Source organism: Canis lupus, chromosome 25, assembly GCF_048164855.1.
Source record: "Canis lupus baileyi chromosome 25, mCanLup2.hap1, whole genome shotgun sequence".
NCBI lineage: Eukaryota > Metazoa > Chordata > Mammalia > Carnivora > Canidae > Canis > Canis lupus.
In genome coordinates, this window is record NC_132862.1 from 39,856,281 (window position 1) to 39,880,545 (window position 24,265).

The 24,265-nt window shown below is 42.7% G+C and overlaps 1 long non-coding RNA gene across 1 annotated transcript in view; it reads left to right on the forward strand.

Annotated features, from left to right (window-relative positions):
• LOC140617602 (uncharacterized) overlaps window positions 1–23,831 on the forward strand; it is a 38,465-nt gene extending 14,634 nt beyond the window's left edge. The window contains exons 2-3 of the long non-coding RNA XR_012017792.1: window positions 17,327–17,360; window positions 22,101–23,831. This is a non-coding gene — a long non-coding RNA (uncharacterized lncRNA). The remainder of the gene's footprint in view (window positions 1–17,326; window positions 17,361–22,100) is intronic.
• The last annotated feature ends 434 nt before the right edge of the window (window positions 23,832–24,265 follow it).

The following is a 24,265-nucleotide window of genomic DNA, read 5'->3' on the forward strand; positions in this document are numbered from 1 at the left end:
TGACTGATTCCAAAGTGCCACATACACCCATCATGTCGTTTTATCAGTCAGCTGAGCAGGCATTGCCTGTCCTGACAAGAGGTACCGTGCATTTCTGCTCCTAAGCTGTGTGTGAAGACCAAATTAAGCCGAGCAGTAACAGCAGAACTATGATAATACACTGTACCTCTGGAACTGACCCAGGGCACACACCACAGACAAACAGACACAGGCGTCTTGTTCCAGGAGGAAGTACCTCCCCAGGCCTGGGCTCATTTCACAGAAGTGGGAGTGGGAGGCCTGGCTGGGAGGTGACCTCCATTAGCTCTGAACCTGCACTTCCTCCTCTTTCTTTCTTTCCTTAGAGATTTATTTATTCATTTGCTTTGGCGTAGTTAATGGGGACTCAGGTTGGGAATGGCGGGGGGCCAGTAGACTGCCTCGGATGGAGGATGTTATATATTGCTTCCTGAAAGGTGACATCTGGGGGCGGAAGGTTGACATCTGGGGGCAGGCAGGGTGGGAGGAAGGGAGGGAGTGAGAAGGGAAGGGTTGGGAGCTGAGGTCTGCTCTAATTGAATATCTACTGCACAAGATGGATGATCAGCACCCCCCCACCCCCTACGCCCCCACCCCCCCACCCCGGGAGCAATTAGAAAAGAAGTAGCAGGAAGAAAGCCGGGGAAAAGGGCTGGATGGGGAAAGAGAAAAAGGGTCACAGAGAGACAAGGCTCAGTGGTGTCTCAATCTCAGAATAAGGAGGATGAACCAGGCAACCAAGGTGGGGATGGAATGGGAGGATGGAGGCAGTGGATGCCTCACATCCGACAGCAGGGCATGCTAGGGCAGGGGCAGCTGGTGCGATTTAAGAGAGGTCCTGTCTCCCCTTTGCACCTCACATCTCCATGTTTGATGATGCATGGAATTTATTGTTTAGCTTTAAGGTTTTGAGTCCCCTATGGGAAGCAATATTTTTAAATTGTTGTCATTGTTTCACACTACAGCATGAATGAGCCATGTGGTGGTGTGGGGGGAGGTTTTCAGGAGCAAGCTAACACCTGGGGTAGGGAGAAAGCAAGTGTGGAGTAAGAGAGGAGGCATGAGGAAGAGTGGATGGGACCCAGGATGCAGAAATACCATTTTTGTCTCCCTATTACCTGAATCTGAGTGCTCCCTGGCCGAATCTGGGTATTTCCATGTCCTGCTGCAGAAACACCAAGTGACACAGGAGGGGTGACAAGGAGGTGGGGGACAGGTGACGCTGGCTCAGGGTAAGGACAAGGGCAGGGAATATGTGTCAGTATTGGGAGGGCATAGATAGAAACTTGCTTCAGGGACAAGCAAGTGCCAAATTCAGAGGCTCTTAAGGAGAAGCTTATGGAAAAGAGTTTCCGGAAGGACAGTAGGTGGGTGGCAGACAAAATAGGAACGATCTTAAATGTATACTCTGAAGCTTGGACTTGATTTTATAGATCACCAGTGAGAATCCCTGGAGCTTTCTGAGCATGGAGAAGAGAAGAAGTTGTGAGGGAAGAAAACCAGCACTCTGGTCTTCTCTTCATAAAACCCTGGGAAGGGAGGTCTTACCTCTGCTTTCTGTGACTGAACAGGCTATAGAACTTGCCCAAGAACCTTGTCCTGAAAAGCAGCAGAGCTGAGATTCAAATCTAGGTCTATCTGATGCCCAGATCTATGCTTTTCAGGACAACATGTTGGAGTGTCTTAGTAAGATTGAAATTTCCTGCCAATATGTCATGTTTTCTTAGTGAGTGTATTAGTTCTAAGGCTGCCAAAATGAATGACCACAGACTCAGAGGCTTATGGCAACAGAAATTTATTCTCTTTCAGTTCTGGAAGCCAGAAGTGTGAAATCAAGCTTTCCCTTAAAGGCTTCCTTGCCTTCTTCAGCTTCTGGTGGCTCCAGGCATTTCTTGGCTTGGGGTAACTCTGCTCCAGTTCTTGCCTCTGTCTTCACATGGCCATACCTGTGTATCTCTGCTCCTTCTCATCTCTTATGAGGACCCTTGACATTGGAATGAGAGTCCATCTTAATCCAGAATGATCTTGATCTAAGATCTTCCACTTTCTTGCATCTGTGAAGACCTTTTTTTCCAAATAAGGTCACGCTCACAGGTTCTGGGTGGACATGTCTTCTGGGGGCCACTACTCAACCCACTGCATGAGTGTGGTGAAGGCTCTGGGATGTGCTTTTCCCCTTTTAGTCCCAGAATCAACAGCAGTGTAAGCAGTGTGAGTATGGCATCTTCTATTTTTAGCAGCACTGGTGCCAAGGAATGAGAAGGAAGAGATGATGTGTGTCCTCTATGTGGATGGGTAGATGAGGCTCAAACTCTGAAAAGCTATCCTGGGTGTTCATAGTCAGGCTGGAACTAGACCTTTGGCTGGCAGTAGGGCAAGAGAGGGGGCTGATTTCTTTACAAACAGGAACAACTCCTGGTTCTAGACTATCTGAAATAGTGACATTTCCTCTCCTGACTGTCCAGACCAACTTCCTATCATCACAATTTGAGCCTGTGCCCTGTGCTACGTAGAGACTCTTAGCTAAAAAGACCCTTAGCAATGGCTGAAAGTGAAGAAAAGTTTTAATGACTTGGGTCAATAAGAAAACTGGTCACTGGCTTTCAGAGATCTAAGGGGGGCTCCTTTCCCCAGTTTCACATGTTCCAGGCTAGCTGGTACAATGGTTATGGATGCCTAAGGCTGCTTCTAGCAGACCACTTTCAGGGCTCACCACCAATCCCTAAAGATGGCAATGGTTACATTTGTGAATAACCTATACAGGCCCTGAGCCCCGAGGTCTGATGCTGCCCTCCGCATGGCTGCAGAGGAGGAGGTGTTCTGAAAGCCCTGAGCCGTGGTCACTGAGTGGGCCTGGGGGTTCAAACAAGGAGCATGCTTTAATATGAATGTGTTTTATGAATCAGGACAGAGATTCTAAGAGTATTTCAGAGGCCCCTCAGTACCCAAGTCAGGTGTCAAACCAGCCCTGCTCTCCTCTCAGCTTGGAGGATCTGCTTCCCTGTGTTGGGACCCAGATGTCTGACATGTGTTTGCTGGGAATGGAGATAGGAAAGAAGGAGGGGGAAGGGAGAGAATGGAAGGGAGATTGGTAGGGGAGTAAGGACTGGAGAAAGACAGAAAGAGATAAATATAAGGAAGAGAAAGGAGAATTTGAGGAGAGAAAAACTTATTGGCTACTGATTTTTTTCATGATAACTTTTTAAAATCACAAATACGATTTCATGATATTTTAAAATAGCAAATAGTGTCTTATTCCAAAAAGTATGTTTTTGATGACCTTTCTTTGCTAATGTTTCAAGCATAGATAGGGTTAAGGATTTGTGTATCAGATAGAGCACTCCAAATAGACAAGCATTTGCAAAATGAAGTGAAGTCATCGTGAAAAGTCCTTATATTTGTTTGGTAGTTCAAAATGTACAAAGCAATTTCACATATACTATATGAGTGGATCTTTTGAGGAAAGAAAGAAAACAGGTTTTTATTTTTAATTGGGAGAGCTAAAGAAAAACAAATCCTAGAGTCTTACCATATAACTCTTCCAACTTCTTACATTTTCCTCCAGAGTGCTGATAATTATGCATGTGTGAGGATGTTTATGTAACATGAGGAAGAATAGTCTACTTCAAAGCTGTCCAAGAATGGGAGACCCAGGGTCAAGAAGAAGTGAGGATATTGTGATTCCAGTTGTATCCCCACCCATCCAGTTAAATGTACATCCACATCCTAACTCCCAGGACTTGTGAATGTGCCTTAATGGGAAATAGGGTCTTTAAATGAAATTGAGTTAAGGATCTTGAGATGGGATCAACCTGGATGGAAGGAAGGCCCTAGATCCAGTGGTATCTGTATAAGAGGAAGGAGAGTAAGATTTGAGGCCCAAATACAGATCAAAGCAGAGACTTGAGTGGTGTTGCCATAAGCCAAGGAAAACTGGAGACCACCAGAAGCCAGGAGAGTCAAGGAAGGATTCTCTCTGGAGCCTTTAGAGGAGAATGGACCTGCCTGCAGACTCATCAATTTCAGACTGCTGGCTTCTAGAGCCATGAGACAATAAACCCCTGTTGGTTTAAGCTATCTACTTTGTGGTGATTTCCTGTGGACAAGGGGGATGTATGTTCCCTTAGTAAAGATGTCTTCCATGGAGTCTGAGGATCAGAAAATCAGGTTGTTGATCAGGTGACTTTTATCTAATTCTCAGATTTTATGATTCAGAGCATTTTTACTCAACTGCATTATGTCCTTATAATTTAACGTTCTGCTTTCATATTCAGTATAATTTTATGTATATAAATTCATGTTTTTATCTGTAATGGCTATATGCCACCGAAAGGGTGTGTCATAATTACCTGACCCCTCTCTAAACATTGATGCAAATTGTTTCTGTGGTTTTTACTATTACATGTAATGCTGCTGCAAACCTAAGTTCTCATGCAGCCATCTTTCCTCTGATATCCCATGATGGTGCCTCTCAGCTAGGGTGAAGTCTCCCTAGAGACATTCAGCCATGTCTGGAGACTTTGGTTGTCACAAGTTGTTGGTGAGAGTTGCTATTGGCATCTAGTGGGCAGAGGCTGGGGCTGCTGTTAAGCATCCTATAATGCATAAGATATAATTCCACAAGAAAATACTCCCCAGTCCAAAATGTCAGTAGTGCTGAGATTGAGAAAACATACCCTAGGACAAAATCTTGGGAGGGGAATCGATTCATCCTTGCATTTGACTCTTGATACATGTTTGGGGATTACAAACACCGTGGCTGGAGCAGAGATACAGAGAGGTAGAGGTCTGGGCCACAGTCCACGGCTCCTAGTGGCTGAGCCAGAGTCAGAACTTTGGTGCAGACTTCATCCAGAGCTGTCATCGTCTTGGCCCAGCTGTGTCTCCTCCACAGTCTGATGCCAGGAAACCATCCAACAAACTCTCAGGACCAAGAGCTGATGAGAGATAAACACACTTGGGCCTTTGGGGCTGAGGCTTTGATGATATTGAGGGAATGGATTTACCCCTCCTCTAAACAGAACCTCAGTTCCTACTGCATCAGGAAGACTTCTCTAAAGACTCTGGCCACCCTGTCCTGCCACACTGTAAGTGCCCCTTATTGCCTGCACTGCTTGGGAAAGCACTTTAACATGTCTGGTACGTGGTAGGCCCTTAATAGATGCTTGAAAATGTCTGAATGATGATCAGCTTAATAGCTTTCTGTGAACCGTCCTGAGTCTGCAATTAGTAGTCTGAAATGGTGACATGCTTTCTGAAACATGGAATGGTGGCAGAGCCTCCGCACGCTGCTTCATTTTCTGAGACTGAGGGGCTGCTCCCCATCAGATGGTGGAGGAGCCCATTCCATCACTGCTCTCAGAGCACGATGGGAGCAGAGCTATCTCTGTGTCATCTTCAGACCTCATTAAAAATACAGATAGCTACTTTATAGGTTTGAAATCCATCACCTCCCTGAAGCCCAGAGCTATGTTTATATGTGCATAGTTGAGCAAGGCTTCCCTTCCCCCTCCATCATCATGGAAGGAGCTTGAGTGTTCAAGAGAATTGGTTTGGGTAAAGCACTACTCCTTGTCAGCAAATGGGATAAAACTATAATAAAGCACAGGGCAGGGAAGGGGCAAATATTCCTTTAGCATAATAAGGTGAGGATTATTATCTTGCAAGAAATAAAATTAAAGGAATACAAATTTCTCATGAAGAGTCTTCAGAATGACATTAATCCTCATGATGGTGTAATGTGCCAGCTCCAGATCCTTTATGGGGAAGAACAGGCACAGTCCAGAGTAAAGCCCCGTTGCCCTCATTTCTTTTCCTCTGTCCCATGTATAGTCCAGGGCTCCCTCCCTACTCTACCCCTTCCCGCTTCTTGGAAGCCAGAACATGCTCTTTTGTTTTATTGGGCTTAAGTTTCAGATATTTTATTGGGAGATTTCAGATATACGAAGCTTGATGAAATGGAGACCTCATTACTGTATCAGGAAAGTGACACAGCCTGTGCCAGGAGAGGGGAAGAGACACCAAAGGCCGAAGGTCTTAAAGAGAGAGAACCCCATAGGTCTGAGAGAAGCACGAAAGAGGACACAGACCTGCACGTGGTGCAAGAGGAATGGGTAGCAAGGCCAGGGGCTGATGCCTGATTCCCATCCTTCACCCCTTCCCCTCAGGCTAAATGTGACCAAATCCCTTCAGTGGGAGCTGCTTCATTGGCCACCCCCACCCCCTTCCCTTGTGGTCATTGAATAGGTATAAACCACATCACTTTATGGATTATTGGGTGGCAGGAAGTATTTTCCCTCAGAGTGTGACCCAGTTGGAAAAGGGTAAATAAGATTCCCCTTCATTAGCATCAGTCTCTGTGGGACATTAAACAAGTGTCCTCTATGCAGGTTATATTCAGATAAGAAAACTGAGGACCAAGGTGGTCTATTGGCGTCATGGTAAAATAGCATGTTTTAGGCTCAGGACACTGAGCACAGTGCTCTTCCCCATATCTGAATGTCTCTGTGCCCCTGGGAGGAGAGAATAGACCCACCTGTATCGTCCCTAGGGGCTGGTGGTGTCCAGCAGGAGACACGGCTGTCTGCACAGCCAAGGGGGAGGGCGTGATGTCCCAATCTGCGCACCACGTGAGATTAATGAATTCCAGTGTGTGATTCATAGCGCCTAACTTCTCCCTTCCATGCTACAGTGGAACGGAATGAGAGGGGCTTTGCTCTCTAAAGAGCCTCAGGAGAGTCTCTGAAAGGCACTGATCTTTTCAGAGGGCATATTACCTCTTCGAAGGACAGTTTGGCTGCAGTGGAGCAGTAAAAGTGTGTAAAATGTGCTGCAAATAGAAAGTCCCTGTTGTCTGATACGCAGTGGAACAAGTGCACTGAACTGCTTCCAGAGAGATCCTTCGTATTTTTAAAGGAGCAAAAATATCCTTCATGCCGCAAAAATCACAATCCTCTCCTTATCCATCAAAGCCCAATGAAAACTTAACCTCTTTCTTTCTGTTTTATTTATTTTTAAAGAAGTGAACATATTGGCATAGCCCTTTTTTTCCTCTTTCCTTCTTTCCCTCACATCTTGCCAATTTAAAGTAGTGCAGGCTGAAAGGTGGGTGTGGAGGAGGTGGTGACCATGGTAATGAGAGGAGAGACTATAAGTAATAGTCAAACATTTAACACATATATAGTTAGGCATGCATCCAAAAAATAAAAATATTTTTATTCACCTAACATGTTTATTGATCACCTATCATATTGGTACTCTAAAGAAGAAGCCAAGGGAATGAGCAGGTCTAGTTAGCAAGATAAAATATGTATGCTGATTACTGTAATAGGAAAAATCAGTATATATATATATATATATATATATATATATATATATAAAATAATATGGGATTTCAGAGAAAACTTTCAGCTATAAAGACCATGGAGGCTTAGTGGAGGCCTAAGGTGACATTTTTGTTGAGCCCAAGGAATACACAGGATTGAGGTATGAGTGGGTGGGAAGTAGTAGGGATTATTGATAAGTGAGCCAACACAAACAACAAGATAGCAACACAGAATTATGGGCTAAATGCTGAAGATGATAAATCACACAGGTTGGGTGAGGTTTAGATAAAGTGTATGATGAAAAATAGTGGAAACTATGTTTGGAAAGATATGTTGGTATCAGATGGTGGACTATATCTGGTGGATTATGCTGGCTGCATAGGACTGGAATATAATGAGAGTGGTATTCACCCACACTGGCAGGCAGGTGCGTGAAACTGAGGCAGGAAGAGTGGTTATAAGGCTATTGCACTGGCCCAGAAGAAAGGCGATGAAGCCCTGCATTGTAACAATGGCTTGGGTTGGAGAGGATATTAAATCACAGAGGTTGAATTGATGGGATTTATAATTGACCATTTATCAAGCGGAAGGAGAAGGCAAAGTTTAAGATAGCTTGAATGTTTCCATATTGTGAAGTCCAAATCAGGGTGCTCTATGGAGAGAATTGGGAAGTAAAAGAAAAGTAGCTGATTCTTGAGAGAAGATGAGAAATTCAGCTTTGGAAACATTGACTGTGTCACTCCACAGGGATTTGCGTGTAGATGGAGATGTGTATAAGCTCTTTTTCAGCAAATGCAAGGTTGTAGTTTCAAAGTTGGGTGTTATCAGAAGAAAGGCTATAATTAGAGCAAAGAGACTGGCTGAGATTGTCATGAACACATCTAGATGACGCCAGAGAAGAGAGGAGAGGAATGGTGAGGTCAAATCTTTGGATAAACTGTGGTTTAAAAGAGAGAGGAAAAAAAAGAGTTTTTTTTTTTTAAAAAAGGGGAATCCCTGGGTGGCTCAGCGGTTTAGCCCCCGCCTTTGGCCCAGGGCACGATCCTGGAGTCCCGGGATCGAGTCCCACATCAGGCTCCCAGCATGGAACCTGCTTCTCCCTCCTTCTGTCTCTGCCTCTCTCTCTCTCTCTCTCTATCATAAATAAATAAAATAAATAAATCTTAAAAAAAAAAGACATTGGAGAGATAAGAAAACAGAAGAAGGAGGAAGAAGAGGAAGAGTGTTCAAAAGGAGTAGTCAGAGAGCCTGGTGGGCAAAAAGATCACTACAGTACATTGGAAGCTGAATCAGGCAATATTAGGTTTGCTGTATGAAATGGAAAATCAAAATAACAATGGTTTAAAATGTTACAGATTTGATTTTTTTTTTCCACATGGAATAAATCTGAAGTAATTGGTAGGCTGGAATGACTTCTTCATGATGTCATCAAGAACTTGGTGTTCCATGCTTCTGTTCCATGGCCTTGTAAAAATGGCCATGTAAAAAATGTCTTCCTTGTTAAAGTTTCCCTTGTGGTCAAGGGTCAAGGTCAAGACTTGTGGTCCAAATGGCTGCAGGAGCTCCAGCCATCACATCCACACTGCAATAATTGGAAGAAGTGGGGGAAAGACAAAAATGCTTGTGTTGCCTTTATGCACTACTTTGTAGATCCTTACCTCTAAGTCCTAACAGGCAACATCTGAATCTCTATTATTAGCTGCATTTTACAGCAGTGAGGCTGGGAAATGTGCTATTTGCACTGCTGCCCCAACTAAAATGACAGCTTATTTGTAAGTAAAAAGATAAACAACTCATGGATAAGCAATCAGTAGGAATCTTTACCGTAGAAGCTGAAGGTAAAGAGTGTTTCATGTAGGAAAGAGGAGCCAGTAGCAGTGGTTTTAAAAGTGGGTCACCAAAACAAAAAAGTGGGTCACTAAACAACCAGCTGCTTCAGCATCACTTGTGAACTTGTTAGAAATGCAGGACCTTGGGCTCTACCTTTGGCCTGTTGAACCAAAAACTTTAAGGGGGGGACCCAGAAATCCCACTTGTTTTAACAAGCCCTCTGGGAGATTCTGATGCTTCCTAAAATTTGAGGGCCACCAATTAGTAAGTTTAAGTGCTGCCACTTATTTCAAATGGTTTGCTTAGACTATCATGTATAAGACAGAATATTAGTTCCCTCTATTTATATTCTATCATTTAATAGATGGTTTAGTTAAGGGACTGGATGTGCAAATAATAGTAATTAAAATTACACAAAGAGATGGAAAAATATTCCATGCTCATGGATTGGCAGAATTAATATTGTGAAAATGTCAATGTTACCCAGGGCAATTTACATGTTTAATGCAATCCCTATCAAAATACCATGGACTTTCTTCAAAGAGTTAGAACAAATTATTTTAAGATTTGTGTGGAATCAGAAAAGACCCCGAATAGCCAGGGGAATTTTAAAAAAGAAAACCATATCTGGGGGCATCACAATGCCAGATTTCAGGTTGTACTACAAAGCTGTGGTCATCAAGACAGTGTGGTACTGGCACAAAAACAGACACACAGATCAATGGAACAGAATAGAGAACCCAGAAGTGGACCCTGAACTTTATGGTCAACTAATATTCGATAAAGGAGGAAAGACTATCCACTGGAAGAAAGACAGTCTCTTCAATAAATGGTGCTGGGAAAATTGGACATCCACATGCAGAAGAATGAAACTAGACCCCTCTCTTGCACCATACACAAAGATAAACTCAAAATGGATGAAAGATCTAAATGTGAGACAAGATTCCATCAAAATCCTAGAGGAGAACACATGCAACACCCTTTTTGAACTCAGCCACAGTAACTTCTTGCAAGATACATCCATGAAGGCAAAAGAAACAAAAGCGAAAATGAACTATTGGGACTTCGTCAAGATAAGAAGCTTCTGCACAGCAAAGGATACAGTCAACAAAACTCAAAGACAACCTACAGAATGGGAGAAGATATTTGCAAATGTCCTATCAGATAAAGGGCTAGTTTCCAAGATCTATAAAGAACTTATTAAACTCAACACCAAAGAAACAAACAATCCAATCATGAAATGGGCAAAAGACATGAAGAGAAATCTCACAGAGAAAGACATAGACATGGCCAACATGCACATGAGAAAATGCTCCGCATCACTTGCCATCAGGGAAATACAAATCAAAACCACCATGAGATACCACCTCACACCAGTGAGAATGGGTAAAATTAACAAGGCAGGAAACCACAAATGTTGGAGAGGATGTGGAGAAAGGGGAACCCTCTTGCACTGTTGGTGGGAATGTGAACTGGTGCAGCCACTCTGGAAAACTGTGTGGAGGTTCCTCAAAGAGTTAAAAATAGACCTGCCCTACAACCCAGCAATTGCACTGCTGGGGATTTACCCCAAAGATACAGATGTAATGAAACACCGGGATATCTGCATCCTGATGTTTATAGCAGCAATGTCCACAATAGCCAAACTGTGGAAGGAGCCTCGGGGTCCATCAAAAGATGAGTGGATAAAGAAGATGTGGTCTATGTATACAATGGAATATTCCTCAGCCATCAGAAACGACAAACACCCACCATTTGCTTCGACATGGATGGAACTGGAGGGTATTATGCTGAGTGAAGTAAGTCAATCGGAGAAGGACAAACATTGTATGTTCTCATTCATTTGGGGAATATAAATAATAGTGAAAGGGAATATAAGGGAAGGGAGAAGAAATGTGTGGGAAATATCAGAAAGAGAGACAGAACATAAAGACTCCTAACTCTGGGAAACGAACTAGGGGTGGTGGAAGGGGAGGAGGGCGGGGGGTGGGGGTGAATGGGTGATGGGCACTGAGGGGGGCACTTGGCGGGATGAGCACTGGGTGTTATTCTGTATGTTGGCAAATTGAACACCAATAAAAATAAATTTAATAATAATAATAATAATAATAATAATAATAATAAAATTGCACCAAAATGATTAAATGTTTCTTTAATGATTTTAAAAGGTCTTACTATAACCCATTGAAATTCTTCTGAATATTCCTTTATATTTTACAGGACTAAGAAGAAAACCTGATTATGTGACCATTCTATTTATCCTAATTTTTAGATAGAGTTTTTGACACAAAAACTTTACAACCTCTTTGAATATCTGGTCACATGTACAGTGTGAGACAGTGTCCCAGTAGAAAACACACAATTATCTGCTAGTAATTGAGGAAGAGACACATTGAATAATCTTCTAAGTGTCAGGTGATATGACCACGGGCACTTACTTCCTTTTGTAACTTCTCTTAAGAGCTGTGAACAGATATAAGTTGACTGATTAGAGTTTTCTTAGTTCATATTTCCCATACAAAGAGACAACTAAATAGGCAAATGATCCCAGAGATTGTTAGAAAATTGAGAGGGGAAAGATCATCAGTCCAGGCAGTCTTCTTACCAGATGATCAGCCAGAGAGTTACTAATGTCTATTCCCATTCACTCTTTCATTTGTTCATTTAAGCAACGTTTTTAAAATGCTTGCCACATCAGGTATGGTACTGAGCTTGGGATACAGAGACAGGTCAGATCAGTGTCTGCTCTGGAGAAGTGCATGTGCACTCTCTCAAGGGGGAGGTGGGTGGGAGAGACACATGCCATTGACAGTTACTGTGGTAGACATGGGGGCAAGCCTGCGAGGCACGCAAAGGTCGATTCTTCCTGGGAAAGAAAGGATCCAGGATTTCTCTCTTTTAATTGGCTTCTCATCTAGATTTGAAGTTTTACAAGAGCAGGGGCAAAGTTTTCTCTATATTACACAGGCTCTTCCTCTCCCTTACTGCCAAACAATGCCCGAAAAAAACTCGAATCATGATAGTTCTATGGCTGCTGTAGCCAATGACCTTACAGATAGTCTCGAGTATTCAGAGTTTTCTGCTGTTGCATGCTTCCTAGTGTGCAGACCCACAGTGGTATCCAGGGGTCAGCCCTGAACTTTAACCATTGCTTTGGTTAGCTGTGTGTATGCACACGCGCGTGTGTGTGTGCATATGTGCATCTGTGTGCACACACAACATCTGGAGAACATTAAGAAAGTAAAAAACCCAACCTCATCATGTTGTAACACACTTTTGTTATTGAATCCAAGTACCCTATAAAAGTTGTCTTTGACTCTGGAAAGAAAATATTTGTTCCTACACCTGTTGTTGGCTGTTACCAAGTGATTTCTTATGGTCTCTGATCAGATGAATTTATTCCCCCTTATTTTGACATTTTCTTCCCAAAGATCATTCTGAATTTCTGCCAGACACTGTTCATTCACAAAACATGGTGAGGCATTCCCATGACACTGGGCAACTGGGAAGACCACTCCTGGGAGTGGCCGTATCTGCTGATTCTTCTATTCCTGTTGTACAAATGTCTATCCCACTAGCTATACTGTGATCCAACTCACCATCTTAGAAAGAGATGAGCAATAAGTCCTGCAAAGTGACAAAATTGCATTGCTCCTGGGATAGTAAAGAACATAGCCTGACTAGAATACAGAGTGTGGGTAAGACAGAATGAGTGGAAGGATTTTGTACCATAGATTAAAGAGTCTGGACTCCATGTGTCCTAACCAGTCACCCGATCTTAATCAGGTCCCTTCTCGGGACCTCTGTTTCTTCATCTGTAAAATGAATCAGGTTGGATTAGAAGCCTCTTGTTACAGGTAATAAAGAGAAGGCACTTAGCGCAGTTCAGTGGTATGTTGGAAGGGTTGTTAGGTAAGAGTAATCAAGGCTTTAGAATGGATAGCATTGAAGAAGTATTGGATGCAGGGAATTTGCCTAAGAAGTTATTTCAGTATGCTAGGCTGCCTCCTGCTTAGCACCTGGGCCCTTGACGCCAGCATCTGAAGCAACAGACATTGTGTCTCTACTGCCACCCACCACCATGGTGTCATCTTTTGGCTGCTCAGAAGTCCAAGGCAATGTTAAGTGTGACTTGCTGGTCAGTCGGTAAAGAGTTCGGCATAACCTCTCCTCTTGGATGGGTGCAGGATGGGTCTCAGAGGCAGTGGGTCTGCTATCTTCCCTGCTGGTTCTCAAAGTGCCAGTTAAGTGCATTCTGCAGAAGCAGGCCCCTGACATCAGGGTGGAGGATGGCCCATCCAAACTCAGTTTCTCAAGTGCACATGAAACTCTATGAGAGATGAGGAGGGTAGCTGAGAGGGCAGTCCCTGCTCTCAGGACCTCTTGGCTCCTCTCCTACACAAGGGCTAGCACTCCCCTTGGTTTTTGCTGCTGACACTTGCCAAACTTAAAATAACATCTGAGCTTCTGTGGAAATTGTGGGAGGTGGGACAGAGGTTATTTTATCCATTTTATTTACAAGGAACCAGAGACTCAATGTTGGGGTGACTTACCTAGTTTACAGAGCTACTAGGTCAGACCTGGAACTCCCCCTGAGTCTTCCAAATCCATTAGTTGATTCTGGTAGATGATATTACTGGGGCCAAGGAAGTCCACTTAACCCTGGAGAGACTCAGCTACTGGGGAAAGAATACTCCAGCCTTTTTCTTGCACTCTAGTCTCCAGCCACAGACTTCCATTGTCAGAACCCTGTAGGAAGCTGGGTGGCAGGAGACCCTGGGTGATGTGGTAGAGAAGGGCAGAATGTGGCTTTGGAGGAGCAAATAGAGGGCACCTAGCTTACCTGGCATCCCATGAGGATCTCCATCCCTGTGCTTACACTTGTAGGGGGTTCCCCTAACATGGGCATCCTCAAAGCCTCTAGCATTCGGTGCCTGCTGCTCTGGGGTAGAAGGTCATAACCTTCTTTGACGTAAGTCAGGGGGCTGGCGAACTTGGGGTGGTAAAAAAAAAAGTCGTCTTTGTTCTCACTCAACTCTGGCTGAAATTTAGTGTTTCCTTCAGTTATGAAATAGGTAAAAAGCCAAGGTAGAATCAGCAGTAACTGTGACATCATCAGCAATAGGATGTTTTTTATGTATATTACAGATTTGACAGGTATCTAGAAATAGGCTTTACATTCTTGACAACTTCCAAACTGCAGCAATTATTAGACTTGCATGTAGATGATGTTGTTTAAAGTGTTTGTAATAAGAAAGCACATCATTGTATCACAGATTTGTTTTTTATGATTTTTGACATTTCTCAATAAAGTTGGTATCCTTTTCAATCCTCTGTATTTTATACATTTAATTTTTTTTTTCTGAGTCCATAGAAGTCCAGAGCTATCCAGAGAAGCAGAAATGATCCTATTATGAAGGCTTCTTGTCTCCCTGGGAGTTTGGGTCCAGGGCAGGGAGGAGGGCCCCATGTGAGGAGTCATAGCCTAGAAGGGGAGTATCTGCCGTGCTGAAGCTGGTTAGGGTCATTGCCACTAAAATTCAATTTTATTTTCCTGGACCTTAGTTTCTCTGTGCTCCCCTCTACCCTCCACACCTGCTTGGTGGGGCCCACCACCAATTCCTGGGGAATATAGACAACACAGTGAGAAGGAGGGGTAGCAGCCTGGGAAAGTGAACTGGAGTGGTTGATAGATGGCCAGAGAGAACCAGACAGAAGTGACAAGCAGGGCAGGCGTGCTGCCCTTGCCATTCCCAAGGCAAGGGAAATCCCAGAAATCCTTGGGAAGAAGACCTGACAAAGACTGGACTCCTACAGCTGAACACCTTGCAGGCTTGGCCGGGCTCCCCTGTGATGGTGAATCCATAAGGCCAATGACTGGGACATGTCCTAGCTTTGCACTACTAGGAAAGCAAAAACGCTGCCAGTTGCAGTTGTGAGGTGCTGTCAGCTATAAAATGGATCCTGATTTCAGACATGCTAAAATGTGAATAAATGTGTTCTCAGAACTGATGGAATTTGGGAGTCAAATATTTCATTGAAGAGGGACTCCCCACTCCCAGGGTTGGCAGGCACAGGGACATTTGTGTTTTCTACAGCCATTGTTGGTGGCCTTGTTCTTCTCCCTAGTGTGTGAGCCTGCTGAAAGCCAGAGCTGTGTCCTAGCCTTTCTGTTTCCTTCGCATGAAGCACAATGTCTTTCTCACGGTAGATGCTCCAAAACTGTTCCTTGTGTTAATACCTGACTGGCTGAATGTAGCAATGAGAGGCGGAATTGATGGCCGTGTCCTTCAGTAGTGTTTCCAGGTGAGGAGGTGAGATGGAAGAAGCCATCCAGCCCAGCAGGAAGGATTATTTTATCATGGACATATTAGGTTTGTTAGCTCATGTTGATAACAAAAAGCAGATGGACTTTTTTTTTTAAAAAAAGATTTTTTTTTAATTTATTTGACACAGAGAAAGCACAAGCAAAAAGGGAGCAGCAGGTAGAAGGAGAAGGAGAAGCAGACTCTGTGCTGAGCAAGGAGCTGGCTGTGGGGCTTGATCTTAGGACACTAAGATCATGACCTGAGCCGAAGGCAGACACTTAACCGACTGAGCCACCCAGGTGTCCCAAAAAGCAGACTGATTTTTAATGTATTTTATTACTGTTTTTAAATCTTCTGCCTACAATGCGCAGAACCCAGTGCTTGCACCCAGGGCAGATCACCCTCTCTGCCCTTTCTTATGTGCCTCACATAAATATATGAAGTGCGTTAAAATGCCAAAGCAGTGCTCAATAGCCAAAGCAGAGTCAGTGACTACAGGTCTCTGTTGCCAATGCAAGCAGTACGGCCTCTCTTTATTTGAGATTTTGCCTTGAAAACTTGCAGATACTGAATAGCACTGAGAAGAAGTACTGAATGCAGAACAAATGAACAGTTCTCACTATTGACATCATGCTCCAGATGCTGTCCCTCCCCCTCATCTCCCGATGACAGAATCAACACTGCCATTCCCAGAAGAAATGATTCCCTAGGGAACCATGGAACATTTGCTTAATGACTTTCAAGAGAACCTATGGTTTTGGTACCATGGATTGGGAAAGGAGAGTGTCTACGTGGAGTTTCTGCCCTCTTCAGCTCTGCATCCCAGCCTTGCATCCTAGCGACTGGGCCAGCAAGCTTGGTGAAGGCTGACCAGGCCACATTTCCCCAGGGATGTTGGGGAGAGGGAGAGAATGAGGGAGGGAAGCATTGACTGCAGCTTGCTGGGATGACTTGTGAGGCCTGGGACAGCCCAGTATTCATGAGTCACTTCAGCTAAGTTTTGTGCTGGTGTTAGTGGCAGAACAGATGGGCAGTCAGAGCAAAGACATTCGGTTTGATTCTAGCCCAGCATGGCCCTGTCCAATGCATCAGCCTTAGGACAGACCCAGAGTGGTCAGGTCTGTGCTGACATGGATGAGGACACACACACACACACACACACACACACACACACACACACAGAGAACAGGGATCCCTGGTCCTGGGAATGGCAGGCAGAGACCAGGAACTATACTGCCCATCATTTCTTCTCCACTCGATCCTTCAACTTTCATTGAGCACCAGTTATACAAAGAAAAGCCCTTCCCTCAAAGAGCAAATGGAGAGACCATTAGGTGCACAGGGGCATCAACAGGATGCAAGCAGATGGCAAGTGGATGGGAAATAACAATGGCCAAAACTTGGACAGTGTTTCATAATTAAGAAAGCCTTCCCTTAAATCTATTATGTTATTTGTTTCAAACAGTAGTCATGCAAAGTTGTATTATCATCCCAAAGTTGTAGATCATCTGGCATCCTCATCTCAATTCAGAATCCATTCCATACCACTCCACCCTTACATGAGCTTTCTTGGGGGGATGGGCACAAAAGATGTGATACCCGTTTGCTCGGTTAGGAAACAGTGTGGTTTAAGAGTCTTGGTTCATAACAGTATTGGTGACTTAATGATCTTGGCATCTCCTGCCTCATCATTCCCTCAACCTCTCTTGCCCACTTAACATTTCACTGGATCCCCCAAGAAATGGTTGCCTTTCTTCTGTCCTGGACATAAATGTGCTTTATGCTGTTGTGTTTTTGTTTTTGTTTTTTTTAAGAAATGTAATTTTATTGCTTTTATGTTCACAGACTGTCTCTACTAACAGAAGAGAGAAGGGAGGTGGTAAGAATACATTTGATTATTCTACTTAATAAATGCAGGTGTAGAAAAGGTAGTGAGATAGATATAGATAGACAGTAATATTCTTTATTGCTATTACCCAGTAAGAAGATAGAAATCACTAGTAATTTTCACATTTAACAACATGGAATTTAAGAGCAGTATTGATTGGTATGTGATAATTTTCTAAAAGCTTTCCATGCTTACTTATTTTCATTTCATTTTATTTTATTTTTTTGTTTCTTTATTTTTTAAAGAGGGAGGGAGGAAAGGGCAGAGGGAGAGGGGGAAAGAGAGAATCCCAAGCAGGCTCCACATCCAGTGCAGAGCCTGACACAGGGCTCAATCTCACGACCCTGAGATCATGACCGGAGCCGAAATCAAGAGTTAAATGCTTGACTGACTGAGCCACCCAGATGCCCTTATCTTATTTTTAATTGGTTTCATTGTTGAAATGGGGCATAATTGATGCATAATATATTAGTTTCAGGTGTACAACATAATGATTTGATATTTGTATATATCATGAAATGATCACCACAATAAGTCTAGTTAACATCTATAACCACACAGTTATGATTTATTTTCTTATGATGAGAACTTTTGAGATCTACTCTCTTAGCAACTTTTAAATAAATAGTACAATATTGTTAACTATAGTTACCATACTATATATTACATCATAGGATTTATTTATTTTGTAATTGGAAGTTTATGCCTTTTCACTCCCTTCACCCATTTCCTGATTTATCCTCTTTACATCTTTTCCTACTTCTTTGGGGCTTATATTTTTCTCCATCCCTGGAAGGCCTGTTTCCTGGACAGGGGATAGGCAAGTTGGTAGGGGAGGGTTGGTATGATTTTTACCAAGGAGCTAAGAAAGTACTATGAAGGCTCACTGAACCCATTTGTCCCTCAGGACAATGATTAGAGTTAAACACAGTGGCATCCACTTCACCCTACATCCTAGAAATCAGGCCTGCATGCAATATCTTCAGGGAAACCCACACTTCCCCCAGGTAAGGAAAGCCCAGGATGAGTCACCAGGGTTGGAATCCAGACAGCAGGCTGTTTCAAGTTTTTTTTTTTTTTTCCTGTGCTTTTTCAGGCAAGAACTTTGGAGATCTTGTTGTTCTAGGATCTGTTATAATCTTCTGATGCCCACTTCCTGAGTGTTCTGACCTGAACTCACACATGCTCTCTGTTTTCCCTTTAGAAATGGCTCTTGCTCATTTCCAAACTCCAGCTTTTAACAAAAAATATTTAAGTGTCTATAAGGACGAGCTCTGGCCACTCTTCCGATTAGGAGCAATGAATCCCTCGGATGTCACTTCCTAATGAGATGATTTGGATATCTTCGGGATATGGGGAGAGAGGAGGGAGATTGCATGGGGGATGGTGTTGGAGTGGGGGTGGGAATGCCAATGTTGGTTTATTGATAGTCGGCAGGATGACATTCTTGTTTCATCACATGATGAGTGTTTTCAAGGCACTGAGCCAAGACCAGCCATAAACCTGTCTGGGGAAACATCTCCGTGAAATATTCCCGAGCTCACAAAGCAGATGTCTACAGAGGCAACACGGCTCACCTGATTCACTCCTTGAGGCAGCCATAAAACATGTGACCTGCAAGAAGGGTGGGCTTCGGTGGGCTTCGTGTAGCCAGTTGGTGACAGAGCCAGGATTGGAACCTAGGTCTATTGAACCATAAGTTCATATTCTTTTTTTTTTTAAGATTTTATTTATTTATTCATGAGAGATACACAGAGAGAGGCAGAGACACAGGCAGAGGGAGAAGCAGGCTCCGTGCAGGAGCCCCATGCAGGACTCGATCCCGGGACTCCAGGATCATGCCCCGGGCCAAAGGCATTAGTTAACTGCTGAGCCACGCAGGGATCCCCTCATATTCTTTTCACAGCTCTGGAATATAGACACTCAAGGGATAGCCATTTTCATTCTAACTTAGCCGTCAGGTTCGTGACCTTGGTTATGTTTCTTCTCTGCCTTGGGCTTCGTTTCTTCCTCTGTAAGATAGGGTTTTGGAAAGGCTGACCTTTAGCAACCTAGGGCAGAAACCATACCCCTGCCCGGGACACAGAGGGCTGCCTGGCACTCAGTAGGTGCAATATGCATACCTATGGAAAGAATGCATCAGTGTTTCATGATTCTAGGAATGTCCATTCTCATATTAGCTCCTTGTCTTTAAATCTGCTCTTGATCCACTTATGGGTGATCTTCCACATTCTGCCTATTTTATATAAGGTGAGCTTTTAAAAGAAAGAAACTGTTTCTAGTTCCTTCTGTTAGAATTATGCCTATTACAACACTCTTGTGACAAAAGAGGCTTGGCTTGTTCTATGAACAGTGATAATGACAGTGATGGTGGTATATATGGAAACTTCAGATGTTATTATGGTCCTTACACTTGAAGGATGGCCCTTTTGTTCTTTTCTACCTTGTCCTTCATGCTTTGGGTCATTGGTTGGTATCATATTAATGTGCACATGCTATCGTTAAGTGCATGAGAAGGTATGTATCCATGAGTTTGTGTGTGTGTGTTCCATTCTTCAGTGTGTTGACTTATGTTATTTTTGCTTTCTCAACATCTTTTTTTCTCTCCTTCTAACAGCTCAGTTTTCTTTAGGTAACACCCTTCCCCCATTCTGACATTATATACCAGAAGGAGAGAAGTTCCTACCTGTTTCAAGGAGAGATAATCAGGCTATTAAACCCTCTTGGTCACAGGGCTTTGTTCAGCAATCAACACATGATCTGATCCGATCTAAAGAGAATCAATTCTTGATAAAACCATTGGAAATACAAGTTTATCTTTCTGTTGGGCTTGTAACAGTAGATGTAAGCCTGTACAACGAGCAGACAACTTTCTCACCTCCACTGTGAGGGGAAGATTTGCTAAAGAATGGAGATTATGCAGAAGAAAGCAGAACTGGGAGAAAGAGAAGGACATGGTTTGAGATTCTGGAGCACTGCACCTAAAGCCAACATTCCCCAGGGTATTAGTTGTGTGAGCCAATACATTCCTACTTTCGGTGTAGCCAGTTTGGGTTTACTGCCGCTTGTAGCTGAGTGATAAAATTCCCTTGCACTGTGAAGCTCTGGATAGCTCTGATCCTCTGCATCTCCTCTCGTTGTCAGGTCTAAGTTCTGGGGATGCCAAGCCCTGGTTTTGTCCCCTTCTCTGGCCTGCCTCCTCAAGCAGTGCCTTGCCTAGAGCCTCAGAGGAGCATGGCTTTCAGCTTTGAGCATGCTGAGTGGAGCCTGGCTATCACAACTGCTTCTTATAATCTTCTTATAATATTCATCTAATTTCATGATTATTTTCATACTTAAAACACTATGCCAGTTTCCATGGAAGGTTCAAATAAATCACATATTCCATTTTTTCATTTTAGGGAAATTCTCCCCTATTTTATATGTCATCTTTCTCTGTCCTTTTTGTTCAGTTTTTGACTTTAGGGAAATCAGCTACATAAGTTATCCACATGTTGAATTGTCTGTCTTTCCTCTCCTCTATGTCTATTATATTCCAATTGATTTTACTCACATTATAATTTTTTCTACATTTGCTGGGATTATCTAGAGCCCTTTTTCTGTTAATCTTTTGACTTCCAACTAAAACTGTCCCTTTTCTCACTGTTTCTTATTTATTTATTTATTTATTTATTTATTTATTTATTTATTTATTTATGTTTTGTTTTTATCTCAAAGTTTTCTTTCAGATCTGCCAACATCTTATTTTATTATCTTGTCTTTAAGCTATTTTTTAAAATTCAGTTCAAGTTCTTACGTTTTTCTAGAGTATGAAGCATAAGTACTTTGATTCTGTTCCTTGGATTATCTTTCTTTCACGTTGAGGTATTGTCTTCCGAATTTTGCTTCCTGTTGTAGCTTACACACGATGCTTGATGCTTGGTGTGCTTGTTCTGATTCCAATTGCTCTGATATCTGTACAGGATCTTGGCTCAGCTCCTTTCCCTTTTGTATATGAGAACTGTGTGTCTTTGCTGTTTATCTAAGGCTGAGAGGTTAAGAATTGAATTCCATCCACTTCTCTGTCTGAGGATCTGAGAACTTAGAGGCAGAGAGTCACCTGGGGCAATGCCCATTGTGTTTAATGTCCTATAGCACAATGCACTACCCAGGTGGGCATGCTGTCTCCTGTCCTGAGGACTGCCCATCAAATTCAAAGCAGGTCCCAAGAGCTTAGTCTCCAACAGAGATGGTCAACATATGTTTATTACTGCTTCACACCCCTGTCTTTCATGCCCCATTTACTCCCACCCAGCAGGAGGTGGAAAAGATAAAGATGATCCACTTCATCCACCACTCTTAATTCAAGACTTCTAATAAGATTTTCAGTATTTTGTGAGGCACCTGGGTGGTGCAGTCTGTTAAGTGTCTGACTCTTGGTTTCTGTTCAAGGCATTCTCTCAGGTTTATGAGATCGAGCCCTGGATTGGGCTCTGGGTATGCTCTTCCTCTGCCCCTCTCACTCATGCTCTCTCTCTCTCTCTCTCTTAAATACATAAATAAATCTTAAAGAAAGATTTTCGGTATTTTGTCAACTCAGTTGTTCTGTTTCAGGGATGAGGGGATGCTAAGAGTTCCCTGTTTTTATCCTTGGTTTCACCTTTTGAAGTTTTTAGGTTGAGGTTTTATTTTGTTACTTGTTTAGCAGCTCACAGTAAATTTTTGCTGAATTTTAATATATTTGCTCCCTAGGTCTAAACGCAGGAGACATCACTAGAGGCAGCATGACATCGCCAAAAGAACAGTCTCTGCAGCTTATCAGACCAGCTATGAGATCCTGAGGGTCTCGAGATTCAGTCTATTCTCTGGTCATGGGAACAGTCATGCTTAACTTGCAGAACTGCTGGATGAGAAACCAAAGGAAGGGGGATGTGGCTGAGCTTGGCAGAGGGAAGGGAAGAGAAAAGTGAATGGAGAACAGAGGCAAAGCATGACATGACCTCATCTCTCCAGTCCAGAATTCCTTCCATTGTTAGGAATGCTGAATAAGAAATGCTTGGCATGTGATACATACTCAAAATGGTGACTATTATGAGGTAAGATAGGTGTCAGGCCATGCAGGATGGGCATTCCTCAATGAAGAAGGGTAGAGCATGAGGAGTGATTTTGGGGCCATGGTTTACTGTGTGCACTTTCCTGTGCTGTTTATAAGACTCCTTGGCAAAATGTGGAGGTGGTAACTATTTGGGGTGGGGGGTAGCATGCTGCCTTTGCCTTCACATCAGCCTGACCCAGCAATTTACTTGTTCTCTAACTGGGGAATAGATGTCTTCATTAGGGTGTGCTCTTGGTTTACCAAATTTTCTTTCTTTATTTTCTTCTACAAATCCTTTTATGAAAATCACATCTGGCCATAGGCAGGGTTGTGATCTGAGGCAGAGGGCTAGCATCTTACCATGCTTGGAATAGCTAGGATGATAACTCCTGGATTTTCTACTCACATTTTTCTCTACCATATTTTGTGGTAGTAAAACTTTTGAAGTGATGAACTATCCCTAATGCCTAAACTTGGCCTGGCCATGGATTGGACCAACACTTGGAGCTGTTGATGCATCTGTAGGCTGTCCCTGGGTACCCCTTCCAACTAATGAACAGTGTTTATAGGATAGAGGGAGCATGGAGACCCCTCTGGAATAGTCAGTGTCCTCTACTGACTGCTGTGAAGATCGAAAGTGTACATGAGTATGTATGACCTCTTAAATATTAGACCAAAAAAATCACATCTTTCAAAGTCTCAGGACAGCCATGTATCAGGCCTACCACAGCTACTGTAGAAAAATCCAGGATCAAAGCACAGAGGCAGCAGAACACAAGAATGAAGTGTGTCTATAAGGACATACATCTGTCTTTGTGACCTCTTGAAGATTGATTTTTCTCATCTGTAAGGTGGAATAATAATAGTACCTACCATATAGCTTTGTTGTTTAGGATTAATGCTTGTGGAGCACCTGGTATATTGCCTGATAAAAAGTAAGGACCCAGTAAATGAAGTCCTTTGTTATTTTCTTGTAGTTGTGTTCATTCACTAGTTAATAGAGTAGTGTGATGCACATGTACCCACAACTAAGGAGTTGTGTGATTTTCCTCTTTAAGTTGTATGCTTGTATAGGGAAATCTAGGGACTGTATTTCCCCTTCATCTTATCTGCAGTTCCTGGGTACCAGGGGGATTTAATCTATTTTGTTGAATTACTTACATCAGGGTGCCTGGAGATATGTTTAAAAGAATGCTGGCATAGAGCTGGTATTTAGTAAATTTTTGTTGAATGAATGCAAATGAATGAAAACATCTTTTAAAAATATCTTCAAAGAAAATGAGCTTGATCCATAGTAAGCAAAATATAGATGAGCCACAAGGGACTACTTCTCTATACCAAGCAATGACAGACTATAAAAGAGAAATGAGAGAGCAAACTGAGGGTTTCCAGAGGGGAGGTGGTGGGGGGGATGGGTGAAATAGGTGTTTGGGGATTAAAGAGATCACTTATCATGATGAGCACTGAGTAATGTATAGAATTATTTAGTCACTGTATTGTACTTTTGAAACTAATATAACACTGTATGATAACTAGACTGGAATCAAAATAAAAAGTTAATTAAAAAAGAGAATTGAAAGAGACTATAAACTCTTTTTTAAAAAAATATTATGAATCTAGAGGCAGATGGAACAAAAATTTAACTTTGGATTCTCATATAGTCCTTAGACTCTAAAAATTTATTAATGAGAATCTTTGATATTAAAGAACTACAGAGAGAAGCGTGTTTTCACAAGCCACTTGTGTCACAAATTCAAAGAAGCAGAGGACTTTGTGAGAGTAAATTAAGACAAACAAACCAAGATTTCACCCAAAGCAAGAC